The sequence below is a fragment of the Palaemon carinicauda genome, chromosome 19 (genome assembly GCF_036898095.1).
Source record: "Palaemon carinicauda isolate YSFRI2023 chromosome 19, ASM3689809v2, whole genome shotgun sequence".
Lineage (NCBI taxonomy): Eukaryota > Metazoa > Arthropoda > Malacostraca > Decapoda > Palaemonidae > Palaemon > Palaemon carinicauda.
Window position 1 is genome coordinate 120,509,709 of NC_090743.1, and position 17,500 is coordinate 120,527,208.

Consider the following 17,500-nt stretch of genomic DNA (forward strand, 5'->3'; position numbering starts at 1 on the left):
TCTCTCTCTCTCTCTCTCTCTCTCTCTCTCTCTCTCTCTCTCTGCAATATATATATATATATATATATATATATATATATATATATATATGTGTGTGTATGTATGTATGTAGGTATGTATGTATGTATATATATATATACATATATATATATATATATATATATATATATATATATATATATGTGTGTGTGTGTGTGTGTGTGTGTATGTGTGTGTGTATCCATCCTGCAAAAAATTAAAAGTACAACTTAGCTTTATTAAGTAGCTGATCAAGTGATAGGTCTGTGTAAGTGAACGTTATAATGAACTAAATGTTTTTCTAGAACAAGGCTTTCTTCTTTAAACCCCTTTCTAGACTTGTTATTTCCCTGACTTGTTATTTGCCGTCCCAAAGCTGGACCCAGGTTGGATAACGGCCATTCTAAATAGGGAGTTAAATACCGGTAGACTTTCGATATTTTCTAGTGAGGGAAAATTAATGTTTTTTTTTTTTTAGTTTCAAGGAAACTATAGGAGAAATGATTTTGGGGTATTGTACAGTTGTCTTCATTAATTCCGGTATAAACTTCACGGGAAGCTATGAAGATGTCTGTCCGTTGTACAGTTGGCATCATTATTTCTGGAACACTTTATGGGAATCTTGGCAGACGTCAGAGTACCGGAATTAATGAAGCCAAATGTACAATGTCGCAGATAACGCTGCGTTTAGCAAAAGAGGAACTGTTAGCAACTGTTGCTGTGAAGCAAATTCTCCGAGCTTGTAAAAACATATTCAAAGGCTTTTAAATTAAATGTACGAAATAGTGTTTAGCAGATAACAATATTTTTCTATACGGCACTTCATAAAATTAATAGAAATTTTCTTGAAGATCAAGTGTTTATAAGTTCAGTAAATTTGTTTTATAGGCAGCGCAGCCAACTCTCTTCAAAATTATTATTATTATTATTATTATTATCATTATTATTATTATTATTATTATTATTATTACTTGCCAAGCTACAGTCCTAGTTGAAAAAGCAAGATGCTATAAGTCCAAGGGCTCCAACAGGGAAAAATAGCACACTGAGGAAAGGATATATGGAAATAAATAAACTACATGTGTAACAATAAATAATTTAAATAATTTATTAAAGAACAGCAACAACATTAAAATACATCTTTGATACATCTGGAAAAAAGTAAAATAAAATAGAGTGCCCGAGTGTACCCTCAAGCAAGAGAACTCTAACCCAAGACAGTGGAAGACCCATGGTACAGATGCTATGGTACTACCAAAGACTAGAGAACAATAATTTGATTTTGTAGTGTCCTAGAAGACACTGAACATCCGTATACCTATCTATTATTATTATTATTATTATTATTATTACTTGCTAAGCTACAAACCTACTTGGAAAAGCAGGATGCTATAAGGCCAGGGGGTCCAACAGGGAAAATAGCTCAGTGAGGAAAGGAAACTAAGAAAAATAAAATATTTTAAGAAGAGTAATAACATTAAAATAAACATCTATATAAATTATAAAAACTTTAACCAAACAAGAGGAAGGGAAATCAGATAAAATAGTGTGCCCGAGTGTACCCTTAACCAAGAGAACTTTAACCCAAGACAGTGGAAGACCATGGTACAGAGGCTATGGCACTACCCAAGACAGTGTCCATCTCCTAGAAGAGCTGCATACCATAGCTAAAGTCTCTTCTACCCTTACCAAGAGGAAAGTAGCCACTGAATAATTATAGTTCAATAGTTAACCTGTTGAGTGAAAAAAAATTGTTTGGTAACCTCAATGTTATCAGGTGTATGAAGACAGAAGAATATGTAGTAAGAATAGGTCAGACTAGTCGGTCTCTCTCTCTCTCTCTCTCTCTCTCTCTCTCTCTCTCTCTCTCTCTCTCGTGGGAAAGTGAAAATGAACCGTAACCAGAGGGAAGGATCCAATGTAGTGCTAGCTGGCCAGTCAAAAGATCTCATATCTCTCTAGTAGTAGTATCTGAACGGGTGGCTGGTGCCCTGGCCAACCTACTACCTATGATGAATGTCAAAAGAGAGTTGCTGCAGAGAAGTTACATCATCCAGTAATACCCCCTACCCCTCCTTTCTGCAGCATACAGCCTTCCCCCTCCCTTTTATCTCCCCCCTCCCCCCTTCTGCACCATCCAGCTTTCCCATCTTACGTCTTTCGTAACATGTGAGATGAGATCTGTATCATCCTAAGCGTTCTCTCTTTACCTTTCTGTACATCTTACATTTCCGCTTTTTCTATCTTTTTTCATGTTTTAATTTTTTAATATTTTTTATTTTTCTTATTCCTTTTAGATACGCCCGTCTATTTCGTGTAGGCAAATTGGTTTTTTCTTAAATATCTCTTTTTGTTATAATTCGGTTTCTTCTGTTTATTAGTAGGTAGTAGGTTTGCCAGGGCACCAGCCACCCATTGAGATACTACCGCTAGAGAGTTATTGGATCCTTTGACTGGCCATACAGTCTACATTGGATCCCTCTCTCTCGTTACGGCTCATTTTTTTCTTTGCCTACACATACATCGAATAGTTTGGCCTATTCTTTTCACATTCTCCCCTGTCCTCATACACCTGACAACACTGAGATTACCAAACAATTCTTCTTCACCCAAGGAGTTAACTACTGCAATGTAATTGTTCAGTGGCTAATTTCCTTTTGGTAAGGGTAGAAAAGACTCTTTAGCTATGGCAAGCATATCTTCAAGGAGACGGACACTCCGAAATCAAACCATTGATCTCTGGTCTTGGGTAGTGCCATAGCCTCTGTACTATGGTCTTCCACTGTCTTGAGTTAGAGTTCTCTTGCTTGAGGGTACACTCGGACACACTATTCTTTCTTGTCTCTCTTCCTCTTGTTTCTATGAAAATGTTATAGTTTATATATGGTAGATCTAATTGAATGTTAATTGCCTTAAAAATGTTTTATTTTTATTCTTATTACTTCTCTTGGAGTTTAAATATTTCCCTTCTTCCTATCCTCACTGGGCTATTTTTTCTTGTTAGAGCCCTTGGAATAAAAGTATCATGCTTTTCCAACTAGTGTTGTAGCTTAGCTAATAGTGATAGTAATATTACTCTCCATTATCTTTTCGTATTCTTCATTGGTATTTCTATCATTTACTGCAATTCTATTCGGAGTTTTCTTTATGCACTATTATCTTCTCTACTTTTCCTTTTCTCATGATTCTCAAACCCTCTCCTCTTCCTTCCTCTACCCCTCCAATTCCTCCTCCCCCTCCAGTACCCTCTCTCTCTCTCTCTCTCTCTCTCTCTCTCTCTCTCTCTCTCTCTCTCTCTCTCTCTCTCTCTCTCTCTCTTTTAATTGGTGGATATTTACTCTACCTATTGAACGGCTATTTTATCTATACAAAACTTATTATCTATACATAACAGTTTGAGGGTGCTCTCTCTCTCTCTCTCTCTCTCTCTCTCTCTCTCTCTCTCTCTCTCTCTCTCTCTCTCTCTGGCAGACTTCACGATTACCCATCACTCTCTGCGAGAGGAGCCTTTTGAGGATGTGTTTGTATCTTTCCTCGTGTCAGGAGACTTGAAGGATATTTTTTATTTATTTTTTTCTTTTTGATAGGAATGGAGTAAATAACCTTTTTTTCCATTTGTAAAGGGATTTCAATGGTATGTTTGGGTTTTCTATAGAAAAATATGCGAGGATTTTTTTTTAATTTTTTATTTTTCTTATAGATTATAGATTTTGAGAGGGGGTTTCGATGTTATAAGTTTTTTTAAATGATATCTTTTATGAAGAAGGAATGGATAGGTGTGTGTGTGTGTGTGTGTGTGTGTGTGTGTGTGAAGATCTATCTAAACAGGAGATTCCCGGACACCTACGGGGATTACTACTACTACTACTACTACTACTACTACTACTACTGCTACTACTACTACTACTACTATTATTATTATTAATATTATTACTATTATTATCATTATTATTATTGTTATTATTATTATTATCATTATTATTACTATTATTATTACTTGCTAAGCTACAATCCTAGTGAAAAAATCAGTATGCTATAAGCCCATGGGCTCCAACAGGGAAAAATAGCCCAGTGAGGAAAGGAAATAAATAAATTACAAACGAAGTGATGATCAATTAGAATAAAATATTCTAATAAAAATAACAACACTAAAATAGATATTCTAGGTGTTAAGTGATAAGAGGTTTAATATGAGAGAGAGAGAGAGAGAGAGAGAGAGAGAGAGAGAGAGAGAGAGAGAGAGAGAGAGAGAGAGATTTGCAAGCTCGTGATATCCTGATTTGACCAATCCATTGATTCCAATTCCCTAGGGAAAAAAAGTCAAATTATACACAATGTATTCGTTCATAGAACAGACTTAGAGACAGTTACTTAAGCTCTACTTTACATAAACTTTACTTTGCTTACTTTATTATGTCCTAATTTCTCTTGCTCACTCTAGATTAAATCTACTTACTCCCCTTTGAAGGTTTAAAGCCCGCTCATGAATAGCAGAGGCAAGGAAACAGTGACATTGCCCCCAACAAGCAGGACAATGCCCTAGAGACTGACCATATTGCATACGATCAGCGCCTAAACCCCCTCTCTACCCAAGCTAGGACCAAGGAGGACCGGGCAATGGCTGCTGATGACTCAGCAGATAGGCCTATAGGCTCCCCCAAACCATCCAGTCCTTGACTCACAAGGATGGTGAGGTTGCAGCCCCCTCTACGCAAGCTAGAACCAAGGAGGACCAGGCAATGGCTGCTGAGACTCAGTAGATAGACCTATAGGCTCCCCCAATTCATCAAGTCCTTGGCTCACAAGGATGGTGAGGTTGCAGCCCCCTCTACGCAAGCTAGGACCAAGGAGGACCGGGCAATGGCTGCTGATGACTCAGCAGATAGACCTATAGGCTCCCCCAAACCATCCAGTCCTTGACTCACAAGGATGGTGAGGTTGCAGCCCCCTCTACGCAAGCTAGAACCAAGGAGGACCAGGCAATGGCTGCTGAGACTCAGTAGATAGACCTATAGGCTCCCCCAAACCATCCAGTCCTTGACTCACAAGGATGGTGAGGTTGCAGCCCCCTCTACGCAAGCTAGAACCAAGGAGGACCAGGCAATGGCTGCTGATGACTCAGTAGATAGACATATAGGCTCCCCCAATTCATCAAGTCCTTGGCTCACAAGGATGGTGAGGTTGCAGCCCCCTCTACGCAAGCTAGGACCAAGGAGGACCGGGCAATGGCTGCTGATGACTCAGCAGATAGACCTATAGGCTCCCCCAAACCATCCAGTCCTTGACTCACAAGGATGGTGAGGTTGCAGCCCCCTCTACGCAAGCTAGAACCAAGGAGGACCAGGCAATGGCTGCTGAGACTCAGTAGATAGACCTATAGGCTCCCCCAAACCATCCAGTCCTTGACTCACAAGGATGGTGAGGTTGCAGCCCCCTCTACGCAAGCTAGAACCAAGGAGGACCAGGCAATGGCTGCTGATGACTCAGTAGATAGACATATAGGCTCCCCCAATTCATCAAGTCCTTGGCTCACAAGGATGGTGAGGTTGCAGCGACCAAAGGAACTAACGAGTGTGAGCGGGGATCTGCTTCTAGTAACTTTATCCCGTTGACTCCCGCTTACATCTCTTAATCACTCCCATTCCTTATTGCGCCATGTACTCCCACTCCAGTCTCGCAGTCCTTCTTGTAACTATTACTCCAGCTAATGTCTCGCACTCCTGCTTACAACAATTACTCCTACTTCTGTCCCTTGATCCTGCTTATATCTGTCACTCCAACTGGTATCTGCTACTCCCGCTTTAATCTCTCATTCCCACTTGTATCTGTTACTCCCACTCCTGCCACTCAGTCATGCTTGCATCAATTACTTCTACATCTGTCTCTGACTTCCACTTGTATTTATTACTCCTAATTTTGTCTCTCACTCCCACTTGTATTTGTAACTCCTGCTTTTGTCTCCCACTCCAACTTGTATTTGTAACTCCTGCTTTTGTCCCTCACTCCCACTTGTATTTGTAACTCCTGCTTTTGTCTCCCACTCCAACTTGTATTTGTAACTCCTGCTTTTGTCCCTCACTCCAACTTCCATTTGTAAACCCTGCTTTTGTCTCCCACTCCAACTTGTATTTGTAACTCCTGCTTTTGTCCCTCACTCCAACTTCCATTTGTAAACCCTGCTTTTGTCTCCCACTCCAACTTGTATTTGTAACTCCTGCTTTTGTCCCTCACTCCAACTTCCATTTGTAAACCCTGCTTTTGTCTCCCACTTCAACTTGTATTTGTAACTCCTGCTTTTCTCTCTCACTCCAACTTGTACTGTACCTGTTCCTCCTGTGACTAGCCAGACAGTGCTACATTGGATCCCTCGCTCTGGTTACGGCTCATTATTTCCTTGCCCGCACATACACCGAATAGTCTGGCCTTTTCATATACAGTTCTCCTGTCCTCATACATCTGACAACACTAAGATCACCAAACAATTTTTCATTGCTCAAGGGGTTAAATACTGCAATATACTGTTCAGTTGCTACTTTCCTCTTAGTAAGGGTAGAAAAGACTCTTTAGCTATGGTAAGAAGCTCTTCTAGGAGAAGGACACTCCAAAATCAAATTATTGTTCTCTAGTCTTGGGTAGTGCCATAGCCTTTGTACCATGGTCTTCAACTGTCTTGGGTTAGAGTTCTCTTTTTTTGAGGGTAAACTCAGGCACGCTATTCTATCTTATTTCTCTTCCTCTTGTTTTTATGAAATTTTTATAGTTTATATATGATAGATCTAATTCAATATTGTTAATGATCTTAAATTATTTTATTTTGATTATCATTTCCTTGTTTCCTTTCCTCATTGGGCTATTTTTCACTGCTGGAGCCCTTGGGCTTATAGCACCATGCTTTTCCAACTAGTAATAATAATAATAATAATAATAATGCTTCTCACTCATTTTTGCATCATGTACTCCAACTCCTGTCTCTCACTCCCACATGTATTTGTTACTCCTACTTATGTCTCTCACTCCAGCTTGAATCAGTTACTGCCCTACTTATGTCTAATCTCTCCACCTTGCATCAATAATTCTTCCATACATCAATTACTCTGACTTACTCCCTATTCTTCCAAGACCAAGAGCAAATAAGACGTAAACACAAAAGTAAGAAAAAACGGAATCGTTTACTTTCCCTCGTCCCACTGCAATTGACAGAGCGACAATGAAGGAAGATTCTGGCTACCTGATGAACTTCTTGTGTAAGGAGGACCACCTCCTCTTCTTCCTCTTCCTCCTTCTCCTTCCCTCTCCCTCCCCCGAAAAAGCAACAACCTGTTGAGGAGGAAGAGCTTCCGACGTTTCAAAGGCATCGGCAATCGTGGGGGTTTCCGAACAAGGGAATCCATTGTTTCTTCATTAACGACTCTTTTGTTATTTTGAAGAATGGGTTTACTTTCATCATTCAGGTTTGCTCTTTCGTTTCTCCGATATAATGCTGTTGTTTGTAACAACAACAACAACAACTACTACTACTACTTCTACTCCTACTACTACTATTACTGATATCGTTATTATCACCCGTTGAGATACTACCGCTAGCGAATTATTGGGTCCTTTGACTGGCCGGAGTGTACTACATTGGATCTCTCTCTCTCTCTCTCTCTCTCTCTCTCTCTCTCTCTCTCTCGTTACATATATTTTTCCCTTTGTCTACACATACACCGAATAGTCTGGCCTATCCCTTCCACATTCTCCTCTGTCCTCATACACCTGACAACACCGAGATTGCTCAAGGGGTTCCATACTTCATTGTTATTGTTCAGTGGCTACTTCCCTCTTGGTAAGGGTAGAAGAGACTATCTAGCTATGGTAAGTAGCTCTTCTAGGAGAAGGACACTCCAAAATTATTCCTTAGTCTTGGGTAGTGCCATAGCCTCTGTGCAATGGTCTTGCACTGTCTTGGAGTAGAGTTCTATATCTTGTTTGAGGATACACTAAGACACACTATTCTATCTTATTCATCTTCCTCTCATTTTTTAGAGTTTTTATAGATTATATATGAAAGATCTATTTCGATGTTGTTACTGTTCTTAAAGTGTTTTATTATAGTTGTTCATTACTTCTCTTGTAGTGTATCTTTTTTTTTCCTTTCCTCACTACGTTATTTTTCCTTGTTGGAGCCCTTGGATTTATAGCATCCTGCAATTCCAACTAGGGTTGCATCTTAGCTACTACTACTACTACTACTACTAATACTACTACTACTAATAATAATAATATGGCAATTTCTACTAGTTTTAATGATATCGTGCTCCACTGCTATTATTATTATTATTATTATTATTATTATTAAATAGTAGTAGTAGTAGTAGTAGTAGTAGTAGTAGTAGTAGTAGTAGTAGTATACGCGTATTTCAGAACTCCCACATTAACTGACGTCATCGCAAAATAAGGAAAGAACATCCACACATGACTTGTTAGAAGGACGATTACTTTAGCGGTAGTTTTCACCGATCATTTTCGTTAAATTTAAAACTCTCCAAATCTTTTCAGATTAAACTAAGGCATTATAAAACCAAATTAGGGGTGGAAGCCCATATCCCCTCAAGACGACAAAAGTAATTCAGATGTTATAGGCGCTATACTCACCAGTATTTGTTTTATAGGTTTAAATTCCGCTCATGAATGGCAGAAGCAAGGGTCAACGGCCTAGAGACTGACCATAGGATCAGCGCACAAGGCCCCCTCCCCACCCAAGCTAGGACCAAGGAGGGTCATGCAATGGCTGATGATGACTCAGCAGATAGACATATAGGTTCCCCAAACCACCCCATCCTTAGCGCAAAAGGATGGCGAGATTGCAAGAATCAAAGGAACTAATGAGTTTGAGCAGGACTCGAACCCTAGTCTGGCGAGCACCAGGCAGAGACGTTACCAATAGACCACAACAATAAATATGTATTGACATATTTCTAATAGGTAAAAGCAATATAGTTAAGAGTTATATACTTGAAAAACATTGATGAAATATACTGGTCTCCTAACTGTATTACCTGATAATGATAATAAATTAAAATAGGAACAGAGGCAAAAGGTTCATCCTATAATGTATTAGACCATTCATCAAGGACAGGAAAAGAATTTTTTGGTAATACGAAAAGCAATAAAACAATACCTGTACTGGCATAGTTAGAAGTTTAACACATATTACCCAATTGTTAAAAAAGCCTGAAAGTTAACTTAGCGTTTTAAAACTCTAGTCGCCTCTCTTTCTCTAGCGACTAATGGTAGAGTAATTGATACCGCAGTGTTGAATTCACTATTTATTTGTTGTGATCAAACCTGGTGACATGGACAATTATGCGAGTTAGTATCATTACAAACAATGATACATAAAAAAAAATGTAACAAAGTACATGTGCATCATATCCCTTGTACTTCATGTGTCAAGGTTTATATTGGTGATGGCCTATATAGTAACACCCCAGACTGGTGAATGCCAGAAGGGGGTTCGAGTCCCGCTCAAACTCGCTAGTTTCTTTGGTCGCTGCAACCTCACCATCCTTGTGAGCTAAGGATGGAGGGTTTGGGGGAGCCTATAGGTCTATCTTCTGAGTCATCAGTAGCCATTACCTGGCCCTCCTAGGTCCTAGCTTGGGTGGAGAGGGGGCTTGGGCGCTGATCATATGTATTATAATGTCAATCTCGAAGGCATTCTCCTGCTTAATAGAGTAATATAATTGTCCCTTGCCTTGGACATTCATTAGTGGCCTTTACACCTTTAAATTTGAAAAGATAAATAGTCTACGGTCGCTATATCAAACCAAAAGAATGTAATCTAAACATGTCATCGTTTTAGATCATATCATACACAAACGAATAAGGACAGAAATAAATACATCAATATAAAGATAAAAACCCGTTTTCACTTGGTCTTGCAATTAGCCATATAGGCTTATAACAATCCCCACACTGAATGGAAAAAAAAAAAACAGATATGCAGTCAAACCATTCTAATATAATCCTAATAAAACACTATTGTAATCTAGCGCGAGTTCAATAAAAGTGAATTCGTGAAAAAACTGTGAAAAACTCAAAGAGAGAATCCTCGACTAGTACCCCGTGACGTCACAATTCTCCTGATGATGTCATCAGATTACCGCCTGGTACCTCGTGACGTCACAATTCTCCTCATGATGTCATCAGAATACCGCCTGGTACCTCGTGACGTCACAATTCTCCTCATGATGTCATCAGATTACCGCCTGGTACCTCGTGACGTCACAATTCTCCTGATGATGTCATCAGATTACCGCCTGGTACCTCGTGACGTCACAATTCTCCTCATGATGTCATCAGAATACCGCCTGGTACCTCGTGACGTCACAATTCTCCTCATGATGTCATCAGATTACCGCCTGGTACCTCGTGACGTCACAATTCTCCTGATGATGTCATCAGATTACCGCCTGGTACCTCGTGACGTCACAATTCTCCTGATGATGTCAACAGATTACCGCCTGGTACCTCGTGACGTCACAATTCTCCTGATGATGTCAACAGATTACCGCCTGGTACCTCGTGACGTCACAATTCTCCTGATGATGTCATCAGATTACCGCCTGGTACCTCGTGACGTCACAATTCTCCTCATGATGTCATCAGATTACCGCCTGGTACCTCGTGACGTCACAATTCTCCTGATGATGTCATCAAATTACCACCTGGTACCTCGTGACGTCACAATTCTCCTCATGATGTCATCAGATTACCGCCTGGTACCCTCGTGACGTCACAATTCTCCTCATGATGTCATCAGATTACCGCCTAGTACCTCGTGACGTCACAATTCTCCTGATGAAGTCATCAGATTACCGCCTAGTACCTAATGACGTTTCAATTCTCCTGATGATGACATCAAATTACCACCTAGTACCTGTGACATCACAATTCTCCTGATGATGTCATCAGATTACCGCCTAGTACCTCGTGACGTCACAATTCTCCTGATGATGTCATCAGATTACCGCCTAGTACCTCGTGACGTCACAATTCTCCTGATGATGTCATCAGATTACCGCCTAGTACCTCGTGACATCACAATTCTCCTCATGGTGTCATCAGATTACTCACAATTCTCCTCATGATGTCATCAGATTACCAACTAGTACCTCGTGACGTCACAATTCTCCTCATGATGTCATCAGATTACCGCCTAGTACCTCGTGACGTCAGTACCTCGTGACGTCACAATTCTCCTCATGATGTCATCAGATTACCGCCTAGTACCTCGTGACGTCACAATTCTCCTCATGATGTCATCAGATTACCGCCTAGTACCTCGTGACGTCACAATTCTCCTCATGATGTCATCAGATTACCGCCTAGTACCTCGTGACGTCACAATTCTCCTCATGATGTCATCAGATTACCGACTAGTACCTCGTGACTTCACAATTCTCCTCATGATGTCATCAGATTACCGCCTAGTACCTCGTGACGTCACAATTCTCCTGATGATGTCATCAGATTACCACCTAGTACCTCGTGACATCACAATTCTCCTCATGGTGTCATCAGATTACTCACAATTCTCCTCATGATGTCATCAGATTACCGCCTAGTACCTCGTGACGTCACAATTCTCCTCATGATGTCATCAGATTACCGCCTAGTACCTCGTGACGTCACAATTCTCCTCATGATGTCATCAGATTACCGCCTAGTACCTCGTGACGTCACAATTCTCCTCATGATGTCATCAGATTACTGCTACCTCGTGACGTCACAATTCTCCTCATGATGTCATCAGATTACCGCCTAGTACCTCCTGACGTCACAATTCTCCTCATGATGTCATCAGATTACCGCCTAGTACCTCGTGACGTCACAATTCTCCTCATGATGTCATCAGAATACCGCCTAGTACCTCGTGACGTCACAATTCTCCTCATGATGTCATCAGATTACCGCCTAGTACCTCGTGACGTAACAATTCTCCTCATGATGTCCTCAGATTACAGCCTAGTACCTCGTGACGTAACAATTCTCCTCATGATGTCATCAGATTACTGCTACCTCGTGACGTCACAATTCTCCTCATGATGTCATCAGATTACCGCCTAGTACCTCGTGACGTCACAATTCTCCTCATGATGTCATCAGATTACCGCCTAGTACCTCGTGACGTCACAATTCTCCTCATGATGTCATCAGATTACCGCCTAGTACCTCGTGACGTCACAATTCTCCTCATGATGTCATCAGATTACCGCCTAGTACCTCGTGACGTAACAATTCTCCTCATGATGTCATCAGATTACTGCTACCCTCGTGACGTAACAATTCTCCTCATGATGTCATCAGATTACTGCTACCTCGTGACGTAACAATTCTCCTCATGATGTCATCAGATTACTGCTACCCTCGTGACATCACAATTCTCCTCATGGTGTCATCAGATTATCGCCTAGTACCTCGTGACGTCACAATTCTCCTCATGCTGTCATCAGATTACCGCCTAGTACCTCGTGACGTCACAATTCTCCTCATGATGTCATCAGATTACCGCCTAGTACCTCGTGACATCACAATTCTCCTCATGGTGTCATCAGATTACTCGCAATTCTCCTCATGATGTCATCAGATTACCGCCTAGTACCTCGTGACGTCACAATTCTCCTCATGGTGTCATCAGATTACCGCCTAGTACCTCGTGACGTCACAATTCTCCTCATGATGTCATCAGATTACCGCCTAGTACCTCGTGACGTCACAATTCTCCTCATGATGTCATCAGATTACCGCCTAGTACCTCGTGACGTCACAATTCTCCTCATGATGTCATCAGATTACCGCCTAGTACCTCGTGACGTAACAATTCTCCTCCTGATGTCATCAGATTACCGCCTAGTACCTCGTGACATCACAATTCTCCTCAGGGTGTCATCAGATTACTCACAATTCTCCTTATGATGTCATCAGATTACCGCCTAGTACCTCGTGACGTCACAATTCTCCTCATGGAGTCATCAGATTACCGCCTAGTACCTCGTGACGTCACAATTCTCCTCATGATGTCATCAGATTACCGCCTAGTACATCGTGACGTCACAATTCTCCTCATGATGTCATCATATTACCGCCTAGTACCTCGTGACATCACAATTCTCCTCATGGTGTCATCAAATTACTCACAATTCTCCTCATGATGTCATCAGATTACCGCCTAGTACCTCGTGACGTCACAATTCTCCTCATGGTGTCATCAGATTACCGCCTAGTACCTCGTGACGTCACAATTCTCCTCATGGTGTCCTCAGATTACCGCCTAGTACCTCGTGACGTCACAATTCTCCTCATGCTGTCATCAGATTACCGCCTAGTACCTCGTGACGTCACAATTCTCCTCATGCTGTCATCAGATTACCGCCTAGTACCTCGTGACGTCACAATTCTCCTCATGCTGTCCTCAGATTACCGCCTAGTACCTCGTGACGTCACAATTCTCCTCATGGTGTCCTCAGATTACCGCCTAGTACCTCGTGACGTCACAATTCTCCTCATGCTGTCATCAGATTACCGCCTAGTACCTCGTGACGTCACAATTCTCCTCATGCTGTCATCAGATTACCGCCTAGTACCTCGTGACGTCACAATTCTCCTCATGCTGTCATCAGATTACCGCCTAGTACCTCGTGACGTCACAATTCTCCTCATGCTGTCATCAGATTACCGCCTAGTACCTCGTGACGTCACAATTCTCCTCATGATGTCATCAGATTACCGCCTAGTACCTCGTGACGTCACAATTCTCCTGATGAAGTCATCAGATTACCGCCCAGTACCTCGTGACGTCACAATTATCCTGATGATGTCATCAGATTACCGCCCAGTACCTGGTGACGTCACAATTCTCCTGATGATATCATCAGATTACCGCCTGCGTGGACAGTTAACTATACTTAACGTTACTCAGCTGATTGCCAAGTGTCATTATAAGTTATTACCACTTAAACCAGGTAGGTGTGGTCTGTGGTAGATTTCCATTAACACGTATATACCCAAAAAGGCAGTGAACTCTTATACAAGTATATAAGTAGCTCTCAAGGCAGAGACTACACATCATAGCGAGATTACTTCTTGGCAACCTAATGTCCTTAACTAGTCCAAGCCGATATCAGTATAAAAAAGGCCTGTGTAATACGAGGGCTGTTGATTTCTGTAGAATATATATTTTTGGGCATATTAGACAAACTTCATCTGGTCGTTTCGAAGAAACCTTTCTTTTACCATGATAAAATTTATGTATATCTTAAGCCTGTTGCATGCGCACACACAAACACACACATTATACATACACACACATATATATACATATATATATATATATATATATATGTATGTATATATATATATATATATATGCGTGTGTGTATGTATATATCCATGTATTTATACAGGTACAGGTATATAATTTTGCGTGTATTCATTAAAAGTAAAGGCTAATATGAATAAAAGAAATAAAGCTTGGTTAACAAGACACTAGCCCACATCTCTTACCGTTGAAAAACTAAAAAAAAAGAAAAAAAAAAAAGAAAAAATCAATTGACCTCGGTTACAAAAATTCCCAATACGTAAAAAAATTCATCTAATAATATAATTATTCGAAAACTATGGAAGGAAAAAAGAAACCGAAGAATAGAGAATATGAGAAAATTCGGGGATCTCTCGTTGCAACAGTGGTTATAATCTCCAATGATGAAATTTGTGCCCCAACAATGTATACCCTACTACAAGATTCCAACTCCTCCTCTCTCTCTCTCTCTCTCTCTCTCTCTCTCTCTCTCCTTTGTATAAAAAATATCTTCGTTTCACAGCCTTTTTACTCCTGAAAAATAGCGTATATTCTCTCTCTCTCTCTCTCTCTCTCTCTCTCTCTCTCTCTGTATAAAAAAATATCTTCGTTTCACAGCCTATATGACTGTACTGAAAAATAGCGTAGACTCTCTCTCTCTCTCTCTCTCTCTCTCTCTCTCTCCTTCGTATCAAATCTTTCTCCATGGCCCATTTCACCGGATTGAAAATCGTGTTTTCTCTCTCTCTCTCTCTCTCTCTCTCTCTCTCTCTCTCTCTGTGTAATTAACGATCACAATTGATTGACATAACACAATAACCAGTTTCCCGTTCTTTAAAATAACTGAAGAAAGTCTACAATCCCAAATGTTCCAGAAAAGAGGTAAAAGGAAAATTAATAAAATGAAAAAAAACAAATAAACAAAATAGTATTAATATGTACAATTATTTGTTTGTGACGTCAACCATCTCAAATTAGGAAATGATAGTAAGTAAATGAATAAAATAGGGTCAATTTGTATATGTGTATGTGTGCGTGTGTCATTCAGAGATAAATAATTTAGATTATTCAATTCTAAAATCACCAACCTAGTCACCCTCGAAATACACTGCCCTTGTGGTGCCTCTTCTAAGGGTGGGATGCAGTACACAAAAGGTGGGCACTGGACAGAGAGAGAGAGAGAGAGAGAGAGAGAGAGAGAGAGAGTCTACGCTATTTTTCAGTACAGTAAAATAGGCTGAGACACAGATAGTTTTGATACGAACAGGAGAGAGAGAGAGAGAGAGAGAGAGAGAGAGAGAGAAGGCGAGCACGATTTTTAATCCAGTAAAATAGGCCATGGAGAGAGAGAGAGAGAGAGAGAGAGAGAGAGAGCACGATTTTTAATCCAGTAAAATAGGCCATGGAGAAAGATTTGATAGAAGAGAGAGAGAGAGAGAGAGAGAGAGAGAGAGAGAGAGAGAGAGTACACGATTTTTCACTGCAGTAAAATAGGCCATGAAACGGTAAAGATATATTTGATACTAGAGAGAGAGAGAGAGAGAGAGAGAGAGAGAGAGAGAATAAAATTTCATAAGTAAAGATATGAGTGTACTCCACCAGCTAATACTGAATTGAGAGAGAGAGAGAGAGAGAGAGAGAGAGAGAGAGAGAAGTGAATGTATCGTTACCTTTAACAGGGCCTCGAGACTATCTTACGCTCTCGAAAGCTCAAAGGAGGGGCGGCGGGCGCGCAAAATGGCATCATTCTCCAGTGGAAAAAAAAAGAAAAAAATCTCTTGAAATCATTAGATCTATAAACAAGATTTTTTTTTTTTTGACCTTTGAAGATTATGGAATATCTGATTTCCCCCCAAAAGTAATTTAAAAATCGCTATCAACTGATAAAGGAAATCAAACTGAGATTTTGTATAATCAAGCACCAACTGTGTATATCAGGGTTAAGAAATAACTTGAGATTATAGAAAAAAAAATGTGTTGGGATGCGTTAATGAGGCTGACGTATGCTAGTCAGGTAGACGCCAAGGAGGAAAGGGAGCCGCTGGCAGTTGTGGGTGGGTGGCCCGTAGGATTCCACCGACTCCGCTTCCCCCCCTGAGTACACGAGGTCCATTCATTCCTGGTTCTCATTGAAAAATTCAGTATACTGTGAGCGTTCGTGGTAGGAGGTTGTGCCGCTTGCGGCTCTCGTACCTTTACCTGACTTATTGTTGTTGTTTCATAGGACAGTTTTGGAAAATAGTGTGTGATTTCATAGTGTTATTTAATGTTCCTAATAACACGTTTGTGAGCAACTTTTGAAAATGATTACGCTGTTATTGCTCCTCGCATCGGCATCCTATGGTAAGTTGAAATTTATAAAAGTTCTTTACACGAAATATTTAGTTGTGTAACTTGTAAAAGATTTCAAAATGTGAATTCTATTGGTTTTTTTATATGACCGTCATGCCAGTTATTTTACATGTACACTCATATATATATATATATATATATTGGTTTTAGTCATCTTTTCTATCTATTGTATTTCCATCACAAATAAGAAAACATTCTTTAGCATAATTTCAAAGGAAATATTTGTGCACAAAATAAGAGAATTTCCAACTTTCTTATAATCATGATTATTTTTTCTAACGTGTACATTTACTTACAAAAGTCTGCGTGGACAAAAATAAAATGTTTCTTTGCTGTTTTCAAAGACTCATTGCAAAATACATTCCAGTCAGTGTTTTTTTATCAACCTTTATATAAAAATTATGTTTTTTTCCAACAAGAAAAAAAAAATCTACCCAGACTCAATAAAAAAAAAAGATTCGAAATACTCGCGTGATATTAATTAATTAAGATATATAATACCAATTTATGAATATGAAAATTACCGTCTTGATTCATTACATCTACAAGAATATTTCCGAAGAGTGAAGGAAGGGAAAGAAGAAGAAAAAAAAATTATGATATTGGGTGATTTCAGACTTAAAATTTGATTACGTGGATTTTTTTTTTATATAAAACTCTGGGGGTTAAATTTACAATTTTCCTCCTTCAAATTCCTTTAATTTACCTATTTCATCCTTCAAATTCCTTTAATTTATCACTTTCATCGTTCATTTCCTTTAATTTATCATTTTCATCTTTCAAATTCCT

At 39.9% G+C, this 17,500-nt stretch overlaps 1 protein-coding gene and 1 pseudogene across 2 annotated transcripts in view; one reads left to right on the forward strand and one right to left on the reverse strand.

Moving 5' to 3' along the window:
- Positions 1-17,500, reverse strand: part of LOC137658797 (patj homolog) — a 673,578-nt gene that overhangs the window by 262,913 nt on the left and 393,165 nt on the right. The window lies entirely within an intron of this gene.
- Positions 16,516-17,500, forward strand: part of LOC137658798 (uncharacterized) — a 60,662-nt pseudogene continuing 59,677 nt past the window's right edge.